This window comes from Protopterus annectens, chromosome 4.part0, assembly GCF_019279795.1.
Source record: "Protopterus annectens isolate FY-2018-M chromosome 4.part0, PAN1.0, whole genome shotgun sequence".
NCBI lineage: Eukaryota > Metazoa > Chordata > Ceratodontiformes > Protopteridae > Protopterus > Protopterus annectens.
Genome location: NC_056733.1, coordinates 1,430,565,710 through 1,430,591,769, shown reverse-complemented (window position 1 = coordinate 1,430,591,769; position 26,060 = coordinate 1,430,565,710). Strand labels below are relative to the sequence as shown.

General features: G+C 41.1%; 1 protein-coding gene across 2 annotated transcripts in view; it reads left to right on the top strand.

The window, feature by feature from the left end:
* ZCCHC10 (zinc finger CCHC-type containing 10) overlaps nucleotides 1-26,060 on the top strand; it is a 480,379-nt gene that overhangs the window by 151,062 nt on the left and 303,257 nt on the right. The window lies entirely within an intron of this gene.

The following is a 26,060-nucleotide window of genomic DNA, read 5'->3' as shown; positions in this document are numbered from 1 at the left end:
CTCAAGAGTATTGCTCAAGAAAAAACAAGACAGGGCAAGGACACTTCTGATTGCCCCGGACTGGCCACGCCAGCACTGCTACCCACTCCTGCGCAGCCTGACAGTGGTGCCACCCTGGCACCTACACCAGACCCCAACCCTGTTTTCTCAGCAGGAGGGATGGATTTTGCATCCACAGTTGCAAACCCTAAATCTTGCAGGCTGGCTTATTCCTTAAATACCCCACTGGCAACCCAAAGCAAGCAGGTGCTGGATGTCATCCTTAAAGCCAGAAGGCCAAGTACTAGGAAATCTTATGCTGAAAAGTGGAAAAGGTATTGTTCTTGGATTCAGTCTAAAGGCAAAGACACAGCACTGCCATCCTTATCTCTAATCCTGGATTACCTAACAGAACTACAACACAGAGGCCTATACTTCACCTCCATTAAGATCCATGCCTCTGCCATTTTGACTCATTAGAATACTGAGCTTCCTATATTCTCTCACCCTCTCATCATACAGTTCCAGTTAAGGCCACCAAGGAGAGCACCCATCCCTGCTTGGGACCTTAACTTTCTTCTGGAAAAGCTCACGTTTCCCCCTCTTTAACCTGCTGCTTCAGCAGCGTTTATAGTTTTAGTACTAGGCTACTGCCCTTGTGGGCCATTTTTAAGCCTAGGCAATTACCCCAAGTGAGAATCAAACCCTGCACCTTGTGTCTGTAAGGTAAAAACCTTAACCATTATGCTGCCACCCCCCCCCCCCCATAAAATTCCTCTCTTGGAAAACAGCCTTGCTTCTAGCCGTCACTTCAGCTAGAAGAGTGTCAGAGTTACAAGCACCGATGGCTGTGAAACCCTTCATTAATTTCCATGCTGACAGGATTTCACTTGGAACTAACCCTTCCTTTATGCCTAAAGTGGTGTCCAGTGTGGCTCTCAGTCAATCCATCCATTTGCCAACCTTCTTCCCTAATACTCAAAATAAAGGGGAAAGGATTTTGCACACTTTGGATGTGCGCAGACAGCTCAGGTTCTACCTTGATCGGACTAGGCCTTTCAGAAAATCTGACCAGCTGCTAGTCAGCTTTGCAACAGGGGCAGAGGGCAAGGCCATTTCAGAACAAACTATTTTTCAAATGGATAGCACAGTGCATCCATTTCTGCTACAAGCACCATGGAAAACCAATCCCTTGGTGGGGTCAGAACACATTCCACTAGAGCTACGTATGCCGCTACAGCATTTCTCAGAGGAGTCTCTACAAGTGACATACTGGAAGCTGCTACCTGGAGTTCTGTACCACACCTTCACCAAGCATTACCACCTGCCTATCTCTTCCAAATCCAGGGTAGGATTTGCTACAGCAGTCTTGCAGGGCCTACTAGCCAGCCCTAACTCTTCTTGACTGCCTCCACCCTTCCTCAGCTTTGGTAATCAACCCAAGTATGATGACTGCAACAATGAAACACAAAGAACATAGTACAGGTGCGTACACTTGCCATAAATGTAGATGTTGCAGTCCTGGTTTCCCTCCCTCTAGCCTCCTGGTTTTCTCCATCTCTTTATCTCTACGGCTATTCATACAGGTATTGGTATTTACTTTTTACTGGTGGTATTTTCCCCACCATATACTAGCTCCCTGTTTGGGGGCTCCTGACATTAGTGGCAAGAAAAACTGATGTAATGGTGTCTGCTGCCTGTTTTTATACCCCTGACGTCATGGAAGAAGCGACAGCATCCGACGTAGAAATACCAAGTCTCTGGTATTCGGGCTGACTGAGGGCTTCCTGCAGGCAGATAACCCAAGTGTGATGACTGAACAGTGAATACACTCTTAACATCTACATTTATGGCAAGTGTACACAACAGTACCTTTGTCTGTTCGGTAGGCAAACTGGGAACTTTGGTATCCATGGAGGTTGTTTTATTAACAATATATACAGTTATACATTTAGACTGGTCTTTGTTTTTGTTGTTTGAGTTTTAATAGTTTAGTTTGTAGAAAGGAAGAATTAAAAAAATGTTGAATGTTAAGATAGCATTGGAGGAATGCATTAGTCTTGCATATAATTAAATTTAATATGGTAGATGCTTCATTTTTTCTTAAAAGAAATATTTTTAATTACTCCATGTGGATAGCTTTAATCTATGATCTGTTGGTATAAATTGATGTCAACAAAAGGAAATCCTTAATGAGATATCTTAAATTTAACTAGAGGAGACATTATGCTCTTGTAAGGGATTCGCTTGATAAAGCTGTACAGTATTTAAATAACTTGTGTTACAAAATGTTATCTGCTTTTAACAAAGAGGAGTAGAACTGCTATACTTTGAAGAAAATGTAATGAAATCCATTAATGACCTCAAGGAAATATACATTTGTAATAAGTAAATATAATGGCAACTCTACACGCTAGCTAATTTTAATGGCTCTCTGGAGTAGGTGCAAGAGTGGCTAAAGATAACTTAAACTTACTCCAGAGTCATTGGAATTGTAGTTTTAATTTTAGCAGGAGATAGTGATTGCATATCTGTTTTATAGAAGATGCAAGTGAACTGAAGAATTATAAACTACTGGCATCAGTTAAAACACTAAACAGATGGATCAATAATAATTTAGCTGGTTTAATAGTAAAAGTAGAGGATAAGTCATTGTTCTTCACTTGTTCTTATGTGCATGGGACGCAAACTAGTCTTGAGAGGATTTTATGCCTCTATAGATTTATGTAAAAAAAGTGAATTATTTTGAAACTATCCCTTGGCTTTTATATGATCATAATGCATTAAGTAGGTTTATATTAATGGCTGTAATGAAATTTCAGATTATTTATAGGATCTCAGTATATGTGTTGACATTAAAAGAATTTGAGCTACCGTAAGGAACAAATTGAATTTTTTTTTATATTTGAATGATAATGGTCAGGTTATTAAAGTCATACCATGTGATTCCTTAAAAATAAAGATAGTAAGGGAAGATAGGCTGTTAATAAAACGAGAGAGTGGTATAAAGAGTTGCCAGAAATAGAAGAAGAAATACACAAAGTGAGGTTTAAGCAACAAACAGAAATTAGATAATACTGATATCATTAAAAAAAGTGGAGATAACTCAAAGATAACTCTATAGCTCCACCTGGCTTCAACATATTAAGAGTTGATAGACCTCACAGAAAAGGAGGTGGCATTGCCTTTCTTTAAAAATCCAAATTAAGAGTCTAGCTCCTTCAGAAAGAATCCCCAGATTTCAACATTGCCGAGACCCTATTCACCAAAATCCTACTAAACCAACACAAACAACTAAACCTACTCAGCATTTATATACCACCAGTAGACCACCTTAAGACACTAGAATCTATACTCCAATGGGCTTCCTACTCCCTGTCCCAAGAAACTTTACTCCTAGGTGCTGTCAACATAGACTGGAACACTGTACACTCTCACCCATAGCAACAACCACATAAACCATATATAATTTCATACAACTCCTACACTAGCCCACAAGAATTGACAAAAACCACCAAACGAGAATCCACCTTAGACTGGATCCTGACTAACCAGCCCAATACTGCCCACCTATCTGGAATACTACCTGATTCCCTCAGTGACCATAACCCAACCTTTCTCCTTCGGCACAAAATAAAATCTACTTACACCCCTGCTCTTTTACAAATCCGTTCCCAAAAAAACTTCTCCCCAGAACAATTCTCAGAAGCCCTAAAATCCTGTGACTGGGCTCCCATAAAAACCCTTCCCCTGGATAATGCAGTAGAATACTTTAATGCCAAATTCCTAGAGATTTTAAACCAACTAGCCCCACTAAAAACTATAAGATTGTGAAGTAACCCTGCCCCCTAGTTAAACAAAGCCACAAAAATCTTACTCAAGACTAGAGCCAAAGCTTGGATAACTTGGCAAAAATACAAAACTCCCTTAACTAGGCAAAGCTTTGCTGAGCTCAGAAATAAAGCAAAAAAGCAGGTTAGGTTGGACAAGAAAGACTACTATATTTCCCTACAAAGTAAACATAACAACCCACAGAAATTCGAGGCTGCAGTGAACATCCTCCAGCCTGTTAAAGCTACACCACCCCCAGATGTCACAGGTACTGATCCACACATAGCCTCTAGTTTTAATAACTACATTACCTCTTCAGTACTGAACCTGGTAAGTGTAATATCACCCATGACCCAACATCAACCCTTAAACTACCAGACTAACTCCATCCCCTTCACTTTTAACCCAGTTCCAACTACAACCATTCAAAATCTCTTAGCTAAACTCAAACCTACCACCCTAGCTGCCGACAGTCTCCCAGCTCAGTATCTCCAAGTTGCATCCAAGGCCATTGCCTACCCAGTCTCCCTACTCATTAACAGATCTATCTCCTTGTATTCCATTCCTTCATTATGGAAAACCTCATATGTCATCCCTCTCCACAAGGGAGGTCCATCTACTGACCTCTCTCCAACTACCGTCCCATTGCTATCCCATCACCCCTCTCAAAAATTCTAGAAAAATGTGTTCACCACCAAATCCTTACCCATCTGTTAACTAACAACCTTCTAACTAAAACCCAACATGGATTCAGACCTTCCCATAGCACTAACACTGCTCTAATTAACTTCTCCAATACCATAAACTCACATAGGAATCCAGGGAAGCTGGTCTCTGCCACGTTCTTAGACCTATCCAAGTCATTTGATACAGTTTCCCATAGCAAACTCCTCACCTGCCTAGCAGAACTCAACCTCGATGACTCCACCCTAAAATGGTTTTACAGTTACCTAAGCAACTCCCTACCCCCCCCCACTCCCTGTCACTTGCGGTGTCCCACAAGGTTCAGTCTTTGGTTTCCTTCTCTTCAGCATATTTACAAATAATCTCCACCTAGATACCACTAAAGCCAACATTGTCCAGTATGCGGATGACACTACTCTAATCTGCTCAGCACCAAACATCCATTTACTACAAAGTAAAGCCCAGAAATCTTTCCCTGAGGTAGAGAACTGACTAAACAACTACCAACTAATACTAAACCCCAAAACAACACAGCTAATACTGTTCCACCCAAGCAATCACTCCTCTGCCACCTTTACCATCATGTCAACCAATGGCACCCTCATCACCCCAGTAACTGAGGCCAAACTCTTAGGCATCACTATTGATCAACAACTTAAATTCAACAAGCACGTATCCCAAACTCTCTCTAAAGTCAATAAAAAAAGTGTTTGCCTATATCATTGCATACTATTCCTAACCCCCGAAACTAGAACAGCAGCCAGAACTCCTCTCTTATCAACACTACTGTGTGCCTCTCCAGTCCTCACCAACATTAACAAAACTAACCCGAACAAACTCTCCACATGCTACAATAAAATAGCTAGGTTTACTGCCAATAATAGATCACATTCCCACCACTGCCAATCCCTAATTAAACTGCACTGGTTAGAATTTCCAAACCCTCCTACACTACCACCAACTGATCATAGCCCATCAAATTCTTTTTCTTCCGGGGAAGAGCCCTGCCCTAGCTGACATACTAAACTTTCACAACCCCAAAAGGGAACTATGTTCATGTAACAAAAACCTTATTGAAATCAACCTGTGCAATAACAGCGCTGGGGAGGACCCATTCTCTTATGATGTTGCTGAGTATGGAGCACCCTCCCACCTGATCTCAGTCACACAAGCACCTTCAAAGGCCTTCTTAATTCATACGTCTATGCTAACCCTCTCTGCAGCTGCAAAGACCCCCCCTTGAAGACTCACTACTCCATATAAGTGACCCGCTGTATGCCTCCATTGCCTACACTATATACTCACCTGATATGTACTTTTTTGTAAATATTGCAAATAGGGGTTCTACTCCTGAATATCTTATTGTTTTACAAAATTGTTCTTGTACTACTTTGTTTCTCTTACCTTGTATACCAGTTTTTTTTTTTTTTCTAAACCATACATGTTCTCTGTTAACTTCCTTAGAGCTTTTCTCCCCAGGACTCCACTGAAAATGGATACTTTGTGTCCAGCTGGATTTATCCTGGTAAAATAATGTTAAAATAAATAACTGTGAAAATGTATTTTTTTCTAAAGCTTATGTGATGACTTCAAAAAAATCTACATAGACTAGCTAATAGAAGTACGATGTTGAGCAGAGGCACAAATCAATAATATCAGAAATCCTCACACTAATAAGCTTACTTCAGACAGAGGAAATGCTTAATGTTTAAAAAAAGTCCTTGAGGATCTTAGTAAAGATAAAAAAAGCAAGTAATCCTGATTACAGAATTAACAAGTATTTAAAGAAAAATGTTACCAGTAAACTTAATGATCAACAAATATCTCTGGTGAATAAGCCTGTTACCCTAATAGAAGTTTAATTACCCTTAAAAATGGAAAATAGTAAAGCCTCCAGGGTTAGATGGTTGAAGTATAGAATTGTATATAATCTGCTACCATTAAATATTTTAGAATTACTGAGTGACGTTTTCAAAATAATACAGAATGACAAAATAATTCCTCCCTCATGGAAATATTCTGTTTTCTCACCTGTACTTAAAGGGTAATAAGTTAGTTTCCTCCTCTATCCCTATTTCATTATTAAATATAGACTAAAAAATATTTGCTTCCATCTTCACTACAAGATTGGCATATAGTAGATTAGTCTGTTAACTATAAATCCTCTTTGATCATATAATGTATGACGGTATAAAAAGGGTAGTAACTGCCTTAGATTTAGCAGAAACAAGAAATTGGGTTTATTTAGCTTTTGTTTCTGTATGTTTGAACTACTTGTTTTAAAGCTTTTAGAAACATTTGCATTTCTAGAACAGTTTATTGGAAAATTAAGAAACTTGTATAGAGACTCCAATGCATATGTTGAAATTGGATCTTACATTTCTCAAGAATTCACTTTAAACAAAGGCACAAAGCAAGGGCGTATCTTGTCCCATTTACTATGCATTAGTTATCGAATCCTTAGCTAATTGTTTAAGAAGCAATGAAAAAATTGATGGATTCTTAATTAACAAAGGTTGTTAAACTAAAATACAGTTTTTTGCAGATAGCATTTTACTATAGGAGGATTTAATTTTTTTAATCCCAGAAATGGATGAGGAAATTAAAATGTTTCAAGAAGTGTCGCTGCTGAAATTTTAATAGTAATAAACTGAAACTTTAGTGTTAAATTACTAAGCAGTAAGTTTTTAAAGAAAAATATGATTGGGAAGGAAAAGTGCTAAAACATTTAGGAATAAAAATATATCAAGATATGAGTAAGATTAATAATGGAATGTTTTTTTTTTTTTTTTTTTTTTTTTTTTTTTTTTTTTTTTTTTTTGTTTTTACCTTTGGATGATAGGTTAGTACTTGTTAAAAATGATTGTATTATTCAAGATTATGTATTGCGTTCTGTAGCTTTAATACCTGACAAAAAGACTTTTAAAGAAAATGGAAATGAATGTTAACTTCATTCTTACAGTATCCTAAAAAGCCGAAAATTACTTACAGAAATCGTGTAAGATTATGGGAGTATGGTGATATTTGCTTCCCAAATGTACAAATGTATTCTATTCCTGCAAATATTAACTCTTGTTTTAGTCTGGATAGACCCAACCTACACTAAGCAGTGGAAAACCATTCAGGAGCAGATTATACTAAATTCTTATAAGTTTATCAAATATAATCAAATGAAAGGATTGTCACACATTTCTTATTTAATAAAATTTACCATGGAAGGAAAATTAATTTCAGTCTTTAGACTATGCATATTTGAAATTAATTTTTAAAACTGTTAAATGTTTTTAAAACTTCAGTAATATCAAAATAATTTTTTTTTGCTTTCCCATTGCACACGCCTGTAGATTTAAGGTGGCTCGCAACAATTTTACAATTAATTTATTAAAAAAGAATGTATTTGTCTTCTGGTCTGATTGCTTTGAAAAAAGGAAAAGCTAAGTCGCCAGAATACTTGATGAAAGATAAGTCTGGTGAATCTGTTAACCAGTTAATATTGGCCATCAGTAAGAAATTAAATGAATTTGTAGATAAGATCAGTGAAGAGGAACAGAACACTGTTCTCCCATTATATGAATATATGAATGCTCTCATTGAAGGTAAATTGAGCCACAAAAGAAGCTTTTCCAAGTTTATGTAAGTTAATTACAAATAATTTTGATGCAAAATTCTGGATTTGTTTAGATAGTACTGGATTGAATGACTCTGTAGATAGTAAGAATAAAACTATTTAAATCAGTTAGTCAAACTTCAAGTTTACACTGGAAAGTTTTTATGTGGAAATATATACATGGAATGTTTGTTACTCTCTCTCAAATCTGGAAGTTTAATAAAATGACTTTAGTTTAAGATGTAGTGAAGTTGTAAAACCTGATTGGATGCACATGTTTGTGGATTGTGACAAATTAAATGTATATTGGGAAGAGAGAAATGTTTGTGTTTTAAGGTGCTATGGTCTGATAATTGTTGAAGTGGAATATTATTATTGATGTATTTAATCTGTAAAAGCCAAATGACAAAATAACTTCTGGACTTTACTTGGCAGTAGATTGAAAAGTTGTTTTACAAAATTGGAAATCAAACTCTGTGACAATGAGTGTTTAAATTTAACAATAATACTATGTAAAAATGAAGTGATAAGAAGTATAAATCATACAAATAGTTTTTTAATGGTTGGTATAGCCTTGAAATGTTATTGTTGAAATACCAATACTCTTAATGTGGTAATTGTGTAAGATTACCTTGATGATGATTCGGTATATTCCTAACATTGTATACTGCTATGTGATGTTTGGTCTTTGTGTATATATTGCAAATCTATTAATAAAATTTTCTTTAAAAGAATCTCTTACAGACTGGAGTTTCAGGAGAACACACAAAAGTATTGTTAGACTCCTCACAAGATTGTTTTCCTGGGGTGTTGCCTAGATGTCTCTGTCCAATGAGCGTTTCTTCTGCAGGAATAAGTAAATCTGTAACTAGAGCTATTCCTGTGTTTTTCCAGTTAGACTACAATCTCCATGAAGGAATATCTCATAATTTTGTGTCAAACGGCTTCTCTGATACTCAGGATTACTCTAACAAGACTCCATGTAAAAAAAATCAATTGGTACCTAAAATCTTGTATGGTCGCATCAAACTACCCCTGAATTCCAGATTTCAGTTTTTGGGTTTGTAGGAAGGGGATATTTTTTGGTGGGGAGACAGTATCTATTAAAATCCAGGGCTCACATTTTCCCTTTTTGCTCCAGCACAGTATGTCGCAACATATACCTCAGACTTTTCTTGGGGAGAATTGTCTAGTGAAATAAAATTACAGGGTCTTTGGAACAGAAAAAGACAGACCAAAACACACAAATGTAAAAGAGATGACACTTGTAAATGCTCTCAACTTCGTCATCTATGGGTTCCAGGATCATTACTTCTGTTTACAGACAACATCACAGGGTTTGGGCAGAAGTGGGGTGACCAAATCTTTAATCTCAAATTTTTGTGCAGATTAGCTATGCTAGCCTGGACTAGAGCTTTTCAGCACAGTCTCATTGTAGTACAGGCATGTTGCGTGTCATCAGAGCAAAACTGTATGGCAGACAAGTTGTGGAAGATGAGGACAGGTCCTCATAAATTGAAATTGAATTTGGGTGTCTTCCAGGAATTGATCCAGATGAGGGGAACTTCTCAAAAGGATTTTTTTGCCTCAACTCATCACAATCATTTTGGCAAAATTCTGCTCCAGGACCATGCAAGAAGGCATGGAAGACGAATGCTTTTTCTTTTCCCCTGGACAGGAATGATTTCCTTCCATATCACTTTTGCATTATTCATAACAAATGGGATCTCCTGCCAAGGATAGCTGCTATATCATTTCAGTATACCAAAGCCTCTAACACTAATCAGCATTGTATGTCAGGCATATGCTGTCTGCCTCTTTGTAGAACACAAAGGTGACATACGGATGCTCTCAACTCAGAACAACTTTAAAAACTCTTTGCTGTGCTGGTTATACTGAACCTCCTTCAGAGAAGTACCCCGATGAAGTTCTTTTACTTTTTCTTTGTATTTTGAGAGTTCATGTTATCCAAGAAAGGGAGATGTCATTGTGGGAGGCATATTCCCCATAAGAATCATCACAAGTATTTTGTCTAGATGCTTCTTGCAGCCGAACTTGGTGCTTCATTTGTGAGGCGTTTGTGGCAAAGATACTTCACAGTTGTCTGTCTTGAGAACCAAAATCTGACGTTGTTGGCCCAGGGTACCAGGAGCAAATTCACCTGCCCCCAATGTTCAGCTGCCTGTGAAGAAAAAGATAACCTCCTCCGGATGTCTCTCGAGGTGGATGATAACCCAGAGGACCACCTAGTGTTGACATCTGTTCCTTTTGTGGCAGTCATGTTGGAGGCTGGCATTGAACCGGCTTCTTGCACATCGTTGGAGGCTTTGCAAACATCTGCAGTGGACATGAAGGGGGCACATTCTTGGAGGCTTTGCAAACATCTGCAGTGGACATGAAGGAAGCACATTCTTGGAGGCTTTGCAAACATCTGCAATGGACATGCAGGGGGGGCACCATGGCTTGTCATATCCAAGGAGCCTAGGGGGCTTCCCCAGCTGTTAGTTGGGAGGGGAAGAAATGCTTGGTACTCTGATTTAAGTAGAGGTAGGGATGTCCTTCGTGTTTCACTGTTGCAGTCATCACATTTGGGCTATCGGCTTGCAGTAGCCCTCAGTTGGCCTGATTATCAAAGTCTTGGGTTCTGTGTCAGTTGCTGTATTATCTTCTGTGACATCAGGTAGTCAGGGTATCAAGCATGCAGCTGATGCCATTACATCAGTCTTTCTTGCCCCGCGGTGCTCGAAGCAGAAGCAGTTTGCAAGTGCCGGTCAGCTGACTCCTGAAATTTTCGTTTCTGTGTTTCAGAACTGAAGTCTTCAACTAAAGCTAAGTACCCCGTTGGGGAAACTTTTTCATGCTCTAAACCGATGCCAGTAAAAGTCAATAATTGTATTTCTTGTGGAAAGCAAATACCTCATAAAGATTTTCACTCATACTGTATTCCTTGCCTAGGCCCTGACCATGATGTACCTCGCTGTTAGTTTTGTGCCTTATTTAAGCAACGAACTATTCGGTATATTTTTGCTTCTAAATGTTTTGGTGCTTGGTTCAATTATCTAGATATGTCTTCGGTACTACTAACATTCCAAATAAAACACAAAGATAAAGACAGAGACGGGCCATCTAGGTCCAAAGCTGCCAGCGACGCTTCTCCTAAGCCAGTTGCCAGTTCGCCGGTACTCAGTGAGGCGCTTTCGCAGCCCCTGATACCCGCCACTTCAGATTCACAGGCCTCTACTGAGACCGGTATACTGCAAGATGCTTCAACTGTGGAACCTGCAGATGTCTCTACCTTGGATGGGTCCGGAGCCGCTGTGCAGGCACCAGCTTCTGAGGGTGTATTCAGGCCTACTGACTTGCATATTAAACCGACGCCATCTTCTTCTTCAAGGTCTAAAACTCAAACCATGCCTAAAAAACCGATGCCCAGACCACATGGTTAGGCCTTTATGCCTAAAAAACAAATGGTAAGAATGGCTGAAGACCTTATTACTTTAATCCGGGGAAGCCAACCTTCCCCCCTCTAAGAGATCTAAGACTGAATTTGCTTATGATACTTCTGACCAGGATTTTGAAATTTCTGTTTCCTCTGATGACCAGGATTTACCTTTATCTACTTGTGAGGATTCTGACGCAGAGGACTGTATTCCCTCTGCTCCCCCCCAGAGGATTTCTCTTTTGGTGAAACCAACTCCAGCCTGGGACCTTCACTTTGTATTGGAAAAACTCACTCTTCCTACTTTTGAGCCAGCTGCAAGTGCAGAGTTAAAATTCCTTTCTTGAAAAACAGCTTTTCTTTTAGCAATCACATCAGCAAGAAGGGTATCTGAATTACAGGCCCTTATGGCAGTGGAATCTTTCATCATTTTTCATCATCTTTCATGTGGACAGGGTGTCCCTCAGGACCAATCCCTCCTTCATGCCCAAGGTGGTCTCCAGTGTGACTCTTAATCAATCCAGTCATTTGCCACTGTTTTTTCTAATCCACAGAACAAAGGGGAACTGGTACTGCACTCCTTAGATGTGCACAGACAACTTAGATTTTACTTGGACAGGACTAAACCTCAAAAGAAATCTGAACAACTGCTGGTGGCATTTGCTGCAGGGGCAGAGGGGAAGGCTATTTCAAAGCAAACCATTTCTAAGTGGATAGGCCATTACATTCATTTCTGGTATAAGCACCATGGACAACCTATCCCACAGGGGATTAGACCCCATTCATCCAGGGCTGCATCTACTTCTACAGCCTTTCTCAGAGGTGTCCCTACTAGGAACATCCTAGAAGCTGCTACCTGGAGTTCTGTACATACTTTCACCAAGCATTACCATTTGCCAATTTTCTCTAAATCTAGAGCTGGCTTTGCCACTGCAGTTATGCAGGGCCTTATAGCTGGTCCTAATGCTATCTAAATTTCTCCTCCCATGCTTAGCTTTGGGAATCTACCCAAATGTGATGACTGCAACAGTGAAACACGAAGAACATAGTACAGTTGAGTACACTTAACATAAATGTAGATGTTCGTGTGTATTCACTGTTGCAGTACTGGTTACCCTACCTCCAGCCCCCAGACTTCAGTTGGCTATATCTCTGTTCTCCTTTACTATGCTTAAAAGCTTTTTGGTGTATTTGCTTTTTGTTGGAGGTATAACCTTGTATATATACATTTAGTTGCTTCCCATTGGGGGGCACCTGACATCTGGGACAAGAAAAAACTGATGTAATGGCGTCGGCTGCATGCTTTATACCCCTGATTACCTGACGTCATGGAAGATGAGACGACAACCGACGCAGGATCCAAGACTTTGATAATCAGGCCGAATGAGGGCTACTGCAAGCAGATAACCCAAATGTGATGGCTGCAACAGTGAATACACTCTAACATCTACATTTATGTTAAGTGTACACAACTGTACTTTCTGAACCACTAAGGTTGGTTAAAGTCCATGTCCCCCTTAAGAGAGAGAAGAATAAGCGTATTTCCCCCACTCCCAAGGATCGTCAAAGAGAATGGCAGGATTTTACTTGGGGCATGTTTAATGCCCTGGTGGCTTTGAGACCACTACAGGGGGCTTCTGTTCCAGCTCCTCCTCTATCTTTTACCCTTAAAAGATCTAGGCAGCTTGATTTCTTCTGTTGAGGAGTTTGACTCTGATGAGGATTACATGGCCTGTTCCTCTCAAATGCTATCACCCTTGGATTACAACTTTGAGGAAGAGTTGTCCTTTAAGCCCTGACTGTCCTTTAGAAAACTTGTCTTTTAGAGATGCCATGATGGAGCATTTTATGTGGGCCTGCTCCAAAGTCTCTGACATCGAGAAGAGGTATTATGAGTTGTTGTAGATGGACATCCCAAACCTTCTGCTCCTCCCCCCGTCTTGGCTGCCCTCTTTGGATACCTTATCAGCTGCTTCCATGGCTCCTGATTCCCATCCTATTGCCCCTAAGAAGCCTGATCATATTTATAAAGTGCATGAGGCTTTTAGATTTCTTTACAGCCATACCGCTTCTGACTCAGCTGTGCTCTCTGTCCTAATAAGGCTTCCCTTCTTTTGCCGTCTTTCAAGCTTCTTCCTTCAGACAAGCATAGTTGAGCTATGAAGAGGCTGAGGAAGAAAGTCTATACTTCTGCCACACTGGATTTCATGCATAAACTGTCAAACTCGCATGATCATGTGTATGTTATCCCTGTTGTCTCGCTTGCGGCAGTTCTGTTTGACTTGCCTGATTCTGAAGCCAAGTCCACTGCTCGCTGTTTGGTGGGATCCACTTCTCAGGCAGCTCGTCACTCCAAGTGCAGCTATGATACTGCTGATGCATCCTCTAGAGCTGCTGCTTCAGGATTTGTCATGAGATGTTATTTTTGGCTTTGTCTTCAGGCTTTGCCTGATTTATATTAAGGCTAGGCTTCTTGATGCTCCTTTTGATAATCACAATATTTTTGGTATTAGGTTCCTAGGTATTTTTCTCCTCATAACTTTCTAGGGCTCAAAAACCTTATTTTCAGGGCACATCTATTTCCATCTGACATTATGCCCTCCTTGGCCCCTCACTCAGGTTTCTTATCTCTCAGACCTTTCTCTTTCTCTCTCCATTTGGCAATAGATTACTTCAGACTCTAGGGTTCTGTCAGTCATCCATCAAGGCTACTTTATGGTCTTCGAATCCCCCCAACCCCTTTAGACCAAATTAACCATTTTTTCTGGGGTACTGCAGGGCTTACTGGATCAAGACACCGTTCAAACCATTCCAGAGGCAGTAAGGGGTATAAGGTTTTATTCCAGGATGTTTCTTGTTCTCAGAAAGGAGCGGTACTGGAGACCTAAATATTTTTCTCAAGGTCATCATCTTCAGGATTCTTTCCTTTAGACACTGTTTGCTGTCTTGTTGCCCCAGGCATCCTTCAGATTCAGAGACCAAAAGGCCTATCTTAATATCTCCATTCACCCTCACTTCAGGAAGTTTTTACATATCTGTGTTTCTTCCTTATTTTCAGTTGTCTACTTTACCCTGTGGGCTTTCTACAGCCCCAAGGTATTCACCAACCTAGCTCCAGTCAGAGCTTTCTGCATGCTTCAAGGGGTACAAATATTTCCTTATCTGGATGACCTGTTTCTTCAGGACCTGCACTTTACTTGACTCATTTTGAAGGGTCTGGGATTCACAGTCAATCTCCAGAAGTCTCTCCTGTCACTCTCTCAGGATCACATTTTATTTTCTGGGTTGTAGGATCAAACTGTTACAATGTTAGCCCCACTGCCTGCTCCCAAGGTTCTGTCTCTACCTGCCAACTTCCAGTCCTTGCTTCCTTTGTCCCTTATGTCTGCCTGGGAATTTCTGAGGGATCTGGGGTTCCATCCCCATGCTTCCTTTTGCCAGGTTTCATATGAGGAAGCTTCAGTGGTACCTGTGGATAGTGTGGCTTCAACATTGTCACCCTCTGACGTTCCTAGTTCCCTTGCTACCTTATCTCAAACTTGAGCATCATTGGTGGATTTGTCACATATCCCTCTACCCAAGTGTCCTTTTTTCACCCTCCTGCTCTGGCTCAGGAGCTGATTACAGATGCTTCAGATCAGGGGTGGGGAGCTGCCTGTGGTACCGAGAGGGTTCTGGGTGTCTGGCCCCCTCGTGAGTGACTGGATCACATTAACATCAAAGAGATGTGGACACTTGCTGTTGCTGTCCAGCTCTTCCACTCTCTGTAGTCCCCAGATCCCTTAAGGTTCTATACATAGAACACAACAGTCATTTGATACCTTAACAAGTTGGGGGGCAGAAGGTCTTTATCTTTGCGGAATAGTCCTTCAGGCCTGGAACCTAGCTATCCAACTGCGGGAGTTTATTCAGGCAGTTTACATTACTTCGTAACAATACTGGGTGGCAGACTCTGAGCAGATCCAGGGCACAACGTCACAAATGTGTGCTTCATAGAGAAGTGTTTCTGGACAATGTTTATCAGTGGGGTATTCCTCAGGTGGATCTTTTTGCCTCCCCTTTAAGCAGACAACTTAGTTGCTTCTGTTTAAAGAACCCCAAGCTGTCTGGCTTAGAAGGCAGATGCCGTGTATTTTTCCTGGAAAGGATGTTCCTTCATGCCTTTCCTCTTTCCAGGTTGTACACAAGATCAAACAAGACTCTCCATGAATCCTGATAGTGGCTCCCTTCAGATGACACAGTTTCCCCCTCCTCTTTCATTTGGCCAGGGGCAGTTGTCACAAGTTACCTCACCGAACGGATCTTCTTGCACAAGACAAGGGGTCTCTCCTTCACCCTCATCTGTCCACACTTCAGTTGACACTTTGGGTGATGGGGTTTTAATCCCCTTTTGATGCCAGTTTTCAGAGGAAGTGTTTAAGGTCCTGCAGGAAGCTGGGAAACCCACTACCGGCAAATCTTGTAAGTCCAAATGGAAGAGATTTTCTGTTTGGTGTCTTTAGCTTCAGATCCCTTTTCAGTGGAGGTTCCTTTGGTTCTGTTTTACTTGTGTAAACTGCTCCATGCAAACTTGGCATATTCTGTCAAAGCTCTCTGCCTGTCTGACTTTGAATCTACCATTTGCCTCTTGTTTTGAGGTTATCCCTCCTCCTTGGGACCTTTAATTTTTCCTTTTTTGATCTTTCGCATGGGCAGGGTGTCTGTGTACTCATCCTTCCGTTATGCCAAGTGTGGCCAATGAGTTGTCCCTTTATCAGTCTATTCAGCTTCCTTCCTTATTTCCTTCTCTGGAATCTGCTAGTAAGAAGATTCTACATATCTTGGATTTCATAGACAGTTAGGGTATTATTTAGGTAAGGCGATGGCCAAACTTAAATCTGGGCAACTTTTTGTTTGTTTGCTTAGAAATAGCCAAATCCATTGTCCTATTGCAAGAAAACAATCTCCTCTTGGATTTTGAAAGCCATTTCCTTTTCTTATTTCTTTCATGATAAACTGCTTTCTGCCTTAGGTCCGCCCCATTCTACCAAGGGCAGTAGCTTTCCGTTTCTTTCTTCAAAGGTTTGGATACCAGTTCCATCCTTGAAGTTGCTACTTGGTCTTCTGTATACAACTTCAGTAAACATTACAAGTTGGATGTCATTTCTAGATCCAGGGTGAGTTTTGCCAAGGCTGTCCTTCACGTGTTTGTGACCGGTTCCCCCTTGCCTTCTTCCTTCCATTCCTTACAGTAGCTTTCAGTAGCTTTTGTATTCTTTTTCATCTGTTGTGAATACTGCAACAGTGGTATAGAAGGACATTGTAAGATTGTGTAAAATCTTAACATAATAGTAGATGTCCTTCTTATCACTGTTGCAGTATTCAGCACTCCCTGCGCTCCCCTTTTTTCATCTCTCTTTTTTTTTTTTTTTTTGTTGGATGCATTTTACTGGCTTGAGGGGTCTTTGCATTTGTCATTTCCCTTGATATAAATATTATCTTTTGTGCTTGGTTGGCTCTAGTTCTTCTGGGGCACTTCGTTTCTGAGTTGAGAGTGTCTGTACATCACATTTATGCCCTATGCTGGTATTGGGAGCATACATCTTGATTTCTAACGCCGGTTAGTGTTGGAGGCTTTGGTATATTGCCTGGACATGGGGGCTGTTATTGGCAGGAGATCCCATTGGATGTTCATCGTGTTTCACTGTTGCAATCATTACACTTGGGTTATCCTGCTGGCAGGCTACCCGCAGTCAGCCTGAATTCCAAAGTCTAGGTCCGGCGTCTGTTGCTGTCACCTCTTCCCTGACGTAGGTGCACCAGGGGTATAAAAGATGCAGCCGACGCCATTTTCTTCAGTCTTTCTTGCCACGCGGTGCCCGAAGCAAAAGCAGTTCGCAAGTGCCAGTTGGCAGACTCCTGAGATTTTCGAAATCGAATTTCAGATATGAAGTCTTCAATAAAGCTAAGTACCCCGTTGGGGGAACTTTTTTCTTGCTCCAGACCGATGTCAGAAAAAGTTAACAATTGTATTTCTTGTGGAAAGCAAACACCTCATAAGGATTTTCATTCTTACTGTATTCCTTGCCTAGGCCCTGATCATAACGTTACTAGCTGTCGGTTTTGTGCTAGATTTAACCAATGCACTATTAAGCGTCTGTTAGATTTTGCCTTTCATTACTTTGGCCGAAGATTCAATTATATAATGCCGTCAGAACAGCCAACGACCGGAGTTTATAAAAAGTGCAAGGACAAAGAAAAGGACAGGCATCCGAGGTCCAAAACCGACGAGGCTTCCGCTAAGCCAGTCGCCGGTTTGCTGGTTTTCAGTGAGGTGATTTCGCAGCCCCTGGCGCCCACTACCTCAGAGCCACAGGCCGCTGACGACTCCCATGTGGAGCCAGCTAGGCCTCTGGATGCTCAAGGCATTGGACACTCGGAAACTATTCCCTCAGATGGGCACGGAGCTGCTGAGCAGGCATCGGCTTCTGAGGGTGTTTTCAGACCTACACAGTTATATGTAAAGCCTACTACAGCTTCCAAAGCAAAGACTAAAGCAGTTCTAAAGACAAAGAAACAAGTACAGCATTCTCCTGGACAAACTACCATGCCTAAAAAGCAGATGCTCAAAATGGCCGAAGACCTAATTACCTTGATCAGGGGTTCCCATCCCCCTCCTGACAAGAGGCCTAGGCAAGAGACAGAATATTAATCTTCAGATCAGGTTTCCATTTCCTCTGACTCCTCTTCTGAACAGGAATATTCTCTTCCTCCTTATGAGGATTCTGATGCTGAAGAATCTATCCCTTCAGCCTCACCGCCTGAGGATTATTCTTTTGGGGAAACCCTACATACCATGAGGGAGCACTTCCACTGGAAGAGCCAGGACTATTCAGAATCTAAGAAAACACTTGAGATTTCCTTTTACTACCTCAGCACAGGCCTTTGGCTATTTCTCCTGTGTTAGACATTATAGATGATGTATTTTCCAAGTCCGGACTTTCTCCTGACTCTCTACCTCCTGCCCCTGTTAAACCAGGCCGATACTACAGGGTTCCAGATTCACATAAATTTCTTTATAAAAACCCTGCTGCTGACCCAGAAACTATTTCTCAGGGTCCCAGAGGGGTCAAGGCTTCTACTGCAAAAAAACCTATCCCCTCTGATAGAGATTCAAGGGCACTAGACAGATGGGGAAAAAAGGTTTACACTTCTGCTACTTTGGCTGCGAGGGCTTTAAATTGTCAATTTCATATGCTTAAATATCAGCAATACTTAGTGTCAATGCAAAAACAGAAAATGTTATCAAATTCTGATTGTGCAGAAAATAAGGAAATGCAGGATTTATTGCATGCAACTGAACAAGTGGGAAAGCATACATTGCAATGTGGTTTTGATTCTCTGGAGGCCTCTTGCAGGGCTGCAGTTACGGGTTCTGTTATTAGGAGGCATGCTTGGTTAAAGGAACAGAATCTGCCTGATCATGTTAAAGCAAAGTTATTAGATGCTCCATTACAGCATGATAATTTATTTGGTGTTAAAGCAGAGGAGGTATTGAAGAAAATGGAGGACAAAGCGAAATCTATGCAAACAGTAAAGGATTTCTCACAGGTACAGCCACCCAGATTTAGCAGAAACTCACCTACAAAGAATTGGTCCTTTCCAGTGTCAGACAAACCACAAAGAGGCAGATACAGACGTCCCAGAGGCAGATCACAGCCCCAGGGCTCATACAGGCCTAAACAGTGGGCCGCTTCTACCTCCAAAAGCAGAGAAGACAAAACACAGCCATACAGGAAACAGTCCCAATGACTTTCCTCTGCCAGCTCCAAACACTTATCTTTTGGCAGCCCCCTTAGGGGTAAAACAAGCACTTTTTTCTCAAAATTGGCACAAGATCACCCAGGACAAATGGGTCTTGACTATAGTGTCCCAGGGCTACAGGTTCCACTCTCACACCCTGCCAAGGCTAAAAGGGATGCCAAACCTGCCACACAATCAATGGGTAGAGGCACAAAAACAAGTTTCATCCCTCATGGACATGAGGGTCATTCAGCAAGTACCACAGCAAGAGCAGGGACAAGGATTTTACTCAAGACTTTTCTTGGTACCCAGAAAAGACAAAGCCTGGAGACCAATACTCGACCTGTCTACTCTAAATACATTCCTGGACGTTCCAAAATTCAAAATGTTGACTCTGCAGCAGCTTCTAACCATGCTGGGCAAGAAGGCTTGGCTTGTAACTTTGGACCTAAAAGAGGCATACCTGCATATTCCAATCGGACAATCTTGCAGAAGATACCTCAGATTCCTAACTGGCTCAATGCACTACCAATTCTCTGCACTGCCCTTTGGCTTATCTACTGCGCCCAGAGTTTTCACAAAATGCCTGGCACCAGTAATTGCATTTTGCAGACAGAGGGGACCTCAATTATGTCTTGGAAAAACTCACACTGCCGCCTTTTGAGCCAGCCAGTACAGCTGAAATAAAGTTCTTATCTTGGAAAACAGCTCTGCTCCTAGCAATAACCTCTGCAAGACGAGTCTCAGAGTTACAGGCACTCATGGCTGTGGAACCTTTTATCATTTTCCATCCAGACAGGGTTTCTCTGAGGACGAACCCCACATTTATGCCTAAGGTAGTGCCCAGTGTGGCCCTTAACCAATCCATTAATTTGCCTACCTTTTATCCAAACCCACAGAATAAGGGTGAGAGACTCTTGCATTCTTTGGGCATAGACAGCTACGCTTCTACTTGGACAGAACTAAAGCTTTCAGAAAGACTGAGCAACTCTTAGTAGCATATGCTGCAGGATCACAAGGAAAGGCTATCTGAAAGCAGACTCTTTCAAAATGGATAGGCCACTGCATTCGTCTCTGCTATTCACTACATGGCAAATCAGTGCCTAAGGGCATTAGGCCTCACTCTATCAGAGCAACAGCTACTTCAGCAGCCTTCGTCAGAGGAGTACCAACTAAAGACATTTTAGAGGCCGCAACTTGGAGTTCAGTGCACACTTTTACCAAGCACTACCACTTGCCTCTCTATTCTAAATCCAGAGAAGGCTTTGCCACTGCAGTTTTGCAGGGCCTTATAGCCTCTCCTAATCCTATTTAGACCCAGCCACCCTACCTCCGCTTTGGGATTCAACCCAAGTGTAATGACTGTAACAGTGAAACATGATGAACATAGTACAGTTGTGTACCTACCATAAATGTAGACGTTCGGGTGTATTCACTGTTGCAGTCCAGGTTACCCACCCACCATCCCCCTTTTTTCTTTGCTGGGACTTATCTGTACTTCTCTATCCTATACAACCTATGTGGTGTATTTGCTTGTAGATGAAGGAAATGTTTATTTTTGTGCATGCATGCATCTGGGTTAAGAAAAACTGAAGAAAATGGCGTCTGCTGTATCTTTTATACCCCTGGCGCACTGACGTCAGGGAAGAGGCGACAGCAACCGACGCCGGACCTAGACTTTGGAATTCAGGCTGACTGCGGGTAGCCTGCCAGCAGGATAACCCAAGTGTAATGACTGCAACAGTGAATATACTCTAACATCTACATTTATGGTAGGTACACAACTGTACTTTGTGTACTGCAACAGTGAAGAGAAGGATATCTTCTGATATGGTAAAAATTTTATTCAACTTTACTTTCTTGTATGCTTTTTCCACCCTTGACACTAATTCTTAAGATTCAGAAGAACTCTTCAATGATCATTGTGGTGACTTCCTTCTGGCACAAGTATTAGTGGTTCTCCCATTTGGAAATTAATTGGGGCAATTAGAACAAGCTTTCTCATGAGTTGGACCTACTCACACAGGATAGGGTGTGTTTGATACATCCCAACCCCAAACAACTGCAACTAACTTCATTACTCCACTGTACTTGACCCTTATCAGAGCACCGAGTACAATGCTCCCTTCTGCATGTACCTCGCTGGATAACTGCAGCAGCTGGAGAGACCACAGTGGTTTCTAACCAAGAGCATTTAAGACCTCCAAGACATGACCTACATGGAAATATGAAGTCCTATCACTGTATCATACAGACTGCTGAGGGGTGACCTGTGTCTGGCCTACAGAGCAGTCTCTGACCCTGCCTTAATGGAAATGCTGCACATCCGCAAATCAAATGGGGCAAGAGTCACTCCAGGGATCTCAACCCAGCCTGTGACACTGATAGAACTTGTACAAGAGATGCGTCTCTCAGAGATTGATACTCCTCTTGAATAAACTCGCTCGTCATGTGAAGCAGAGCTCCTCAATGACCTTAAGCGCAGCCTTGACCATTGGATGAGAAACTGCAAATTCACCCTGGGCATGGCATCTGTGGTCCTCATGCACAGGGGCACTCTGTGTTGATCATAATTTATTAGTCTGCTAACAATGACCGTTTAACTATGGTCAACTAGGATACTCGGGGGGGGGGGGGGTTACACTGCTAGACTTGTAAAGGTCCTAGGGCCGTTAGCCTAGTAGCCTCCTATGAACCTATAACTGCCTGGAAGATTAGAATCCCAATAGCATTTTAGGTACCTATTTTCCTGAGGATAAGTAGAAGTTATTAAGAGAGACAAGAAAACCCTCTACTAGAAAATCCTTTATTAGCAAATGGACAGAGAAAAAAAAACTAGATTGTGTCAGTACAGGAACCAGCATTCTTTCAGGCTAGTGTTTTTCTTGTTCTGCATTATTTGTCTGAATTACTATCCTCTGGCCTGTCAGTCATCTTTCAAAGCTGATTTATTGGCCATTTCAGCACATCTGTCCATGGATCCCCTCTCTTTCAATGCAGTCTCGCGTAAAAAATTTTTTTTTTTTTGAAAAAAAAAAACAGAGCTAGCTACTCCTTGGTATCTTAGTTTTTCCAACACAAAATTATCTCTTGTTCCATTTGATTATCTCTTCCATTTGAGCCAGCTCATCAGGTTGACTTGATTCTGAACATGGAAAACAGCGTTGTTTACTTACATCTCTGCAAGAAGAGTGTCTGAATTGCAAGCTCTTAATGATGGCTAAACTATATCTCATTTTCCACAATGATAGTTTCCTTGAACTAATCCTTCATTTATGAATTAAAAAAGTGGTTTCAAAGTTTACTTTAAGCCAAGACATCCATATCCTTCAGTTCATTCTTGTATGTAAAAACAAGGGAGAAGACATGCTGCATTCCTTGTATGTCCACAGACAACTTGGGCACCATCTTGACAGAAAAAAATCTTTGAGGAGCTCAAGGATCATAGGAGGTTACTAGACTAATGGCTCTAGGGCCCTTACAACCCTAGCCAAGAATTTATCCCCAAAAAGAAACTTCAATCAGCACCTTTTGCCCCCTGTCACTGAGTGATACAGGTGGAATCCCTGGGATAAATTTGTGGTTTCCCACCCACTCATCAAGGTCTCACTTGAAAAGGGTCACAGAGGTACTCTGTCTGACATGTATGGGAAGTCTATTCCAGAGACTGAGCAGCCTCTGGGAGAAAACCCTTTCTCTCCAGCAGGTTTTGTTGATGTTGCATATTAGATTCAGGCCTTTTGAGGGGGTAATGTGCGATAAGTTAGACTTGCAGATATGGAGCACCTCTAGCAGGGCAGAGTCTGAGTTTGCCTTGTAGGGGAGACACAGATCACTTTAAGTAAAAAAAACAAGTACCGAACCAACACACCTGGGCAAAAACCTCTGTTTATTAAACAAAATGGAAAGTAATAAAAAGTAAGTGCTTTTGCGATATCACTATCGCTTTTTCAGACTAATAAACAAGTAGAAAGATGCGGGTTTAAAAAGGAAGTAAAACCAATCGGCTATCATATGCTAATCTGGTAAAATAATTAAAAGGTACACACACACAAACAATGCAACAGTTGTTAGAAATATAAGGGAAAAACAGTACAATAAAATCTAAGTTTAAAAACCACATTAATGTTTAAGTAGGCATGCTTTCAAGAAAGGTTTAAGGCTAGAAACACCATTTAAACCAGGCAGTTTCTCTCCATTCAAGAGCAAGATCCATTTCTGTTAAGCCCTTTTTGTTTTATTAGATGCATCACCCCCTCTCATGCTAACATCCAAAACCTGGAGTACAAAGAACTTAAAAATGTGTTCTGAGCCATGCAAACCTATGTGCTGTGCTAAGGCATTTGTCTCTTTCCGATTCCTAATGTCCCTATAGTGTTCGAGAATTCTGTCCTTCAATGATCTGTTAGGTTTGCCTATGTAGAAGGCATGACAGACCTGGCAACTTGCAAAATAAACAATATTTGGAGTTCTGCAGTCAGCATAAAAATCAAGTTTGATTTTAAAGTTAACGTGAGGATGTATGTAGGTTGAGCCCCGTAAGTAGGCTGAACATTATCTGCAGGAAAAAGTCCCATGCCTGGTAGACTGAGGCCCTTTGATACAGAGTTGTTATTTATAGCACAAATCTTTCTTCAAGGACTTATTGTTTTTAAATGCAAAATGTGGTGTGCTGTCTATAGTCCCTTTGAATCCATCTGTTGTAAGATATTCCGGTTCTGTTTTAATGACATCACAATGTTTATTGATGTCACTAGAGTAAGGTAGAGAGACTCTAAAAGTATCTCTCACAGCTACAGTTGCTTGTGGAGCATCAGGTGGAGTGTGGTTGCCAAAATAGGCTCTACATTTCCCTTCCCTTTCTTCCCATGCAGCATTAATTTGAGAATCAATCTCTGCCTCTTTGTAGCCTCTATCTAAAAAGTCACACTTGAGAGTGTCAAGTGCTAAAACCAACTGAATGCTGTCATTGTGCAATCTCATTACTCTGTAAATCTGCCCTTTTAAAACATTCTGTGTGACATGCTTGGGATGCATGCTATTTTTGTGCAGGAAGTTGCTCTTCCTAGTGGGTTTTTTGTAGACACTAGTATACATACTATCAAGGTCTCCTTTGTTGATCTTGACATCTAAGAACTCCATTTCTACAGCAGAATATTTACAGGTAACTCTTAAGAAACCAGTAGTGCCATGCAAGTAATTGATAAATTAATTCAACAGTTCTGAAGAGCCAAGCCAAAGCAAAAACATATCATCCACAAAACGTACACACCAGGTTATGTTCTCTTCATAAGCATTGTTATGTAACAGACAGGATTTCTCCCAATGCACTAACGCAAGGTTGGCGTAGCTATTGGCACAGGCTGTGCCCATAGCCATGCCAACCTTTTGTAAGAACTCCTTCTCGAACACAAAAACATTGTTCTCGAGTACAAGCTCAAGTAATGTACAGAACACAATTCACTTTCTCATTTGTAAAACATCTCCGGTCATTCAAAAAAACTCTGACATTCTCTACTCCCCAATCATTGGGAATCACTGTAAACAGTGATTCTGTGTCGAGCGTAACAAACAATCTCAAGACAAAATAGATACTTTATCAAATAGTTTAGATAATTACTTGGTGTCTTTAAGGACTGTGTCACATTCATCTAAAAGTGGATGTAAGTTTTATTTTCAACAAAAATTGATAGTGGCTGTGTGCTCAAACCCTTACCAGAAACAGTAGGTCTCATGGATGGGCACTCCAAGTTCTTATGTATTTTAGGAAGCCCATATATCGTAGGAATGAGGGGATGTTCAACATTAAAATAATTAAACAAACTCTCAGAAATGAAACCTGTCATGAGTAAGTCAAACATAAAAGAAACTTTTTTTCCATAATTCCTGTGGCAGTAGTTCTTGAAACATTTAAATAAGTTGCTTCATCATGTAATAACTTTCTCATTTGTGTTTGATACAAATCTCTGTCAAGTACCACAGTACTGCCACCTTTATCTGCAGGCCTAACCTCTATTGAGTGCATATTCTTTAACTCAAATAGGAGCAGTAGAATCATCTGGTGACCTGTTTGAAAAAAGAGGTTTAGAGTGAGTGTCCTCGACCTCACCCCATGGTAGAAGGATTTATTTCTCTGAGTGAGAAACGGCTTAGGGATTTGTTTGACACTCACTAGTCTTTCTTGTGTGTGCGTCTGTCGTGCATGTGTTTATTGAGGTAGCAAAAGTAGAATGGCTAGTATTTTAGCCATGTAATGCTGAGTGAGATTCCTTTTTGCCATTGTGATTACCATTGTATCTTATTTACTCCATCTTTATATTTAATAATCTACTTAGAAGTCTTCGGTTTCTGTTATTCAGCTGCTGTTTTGGTTCTTTGTTAGATCCTTTTCATTCAGCCTGTCAAGTTTGACTTGTGGATGTCCTTCAAGGATGCATCTGCAGTCATAACAAATGGGTTGTCCTGTCGTCAGGCAGCCCTTCGGTCGGCCGGATTCCAAAGTCTGGGTCTGGCCTCGGCTGGTGTCGCACTTCACCCGACGTCATAGCTGCAGTTCTTCGGGTATAAAGGCATCAGCCGACGCCATTTTCCTCAGTCTTTCTTGCCGTGTGGCGCCCGAAGCAGAAGCTGTTCGCAAGTGCCGGTCGGTCAGATCCAGAGATTACTACTACCGAATACTACTTCGAAGACTTCTAAAAGCTAAGTACCCCGTTAGGGACTCTTTCTTGCCTCAGCCGA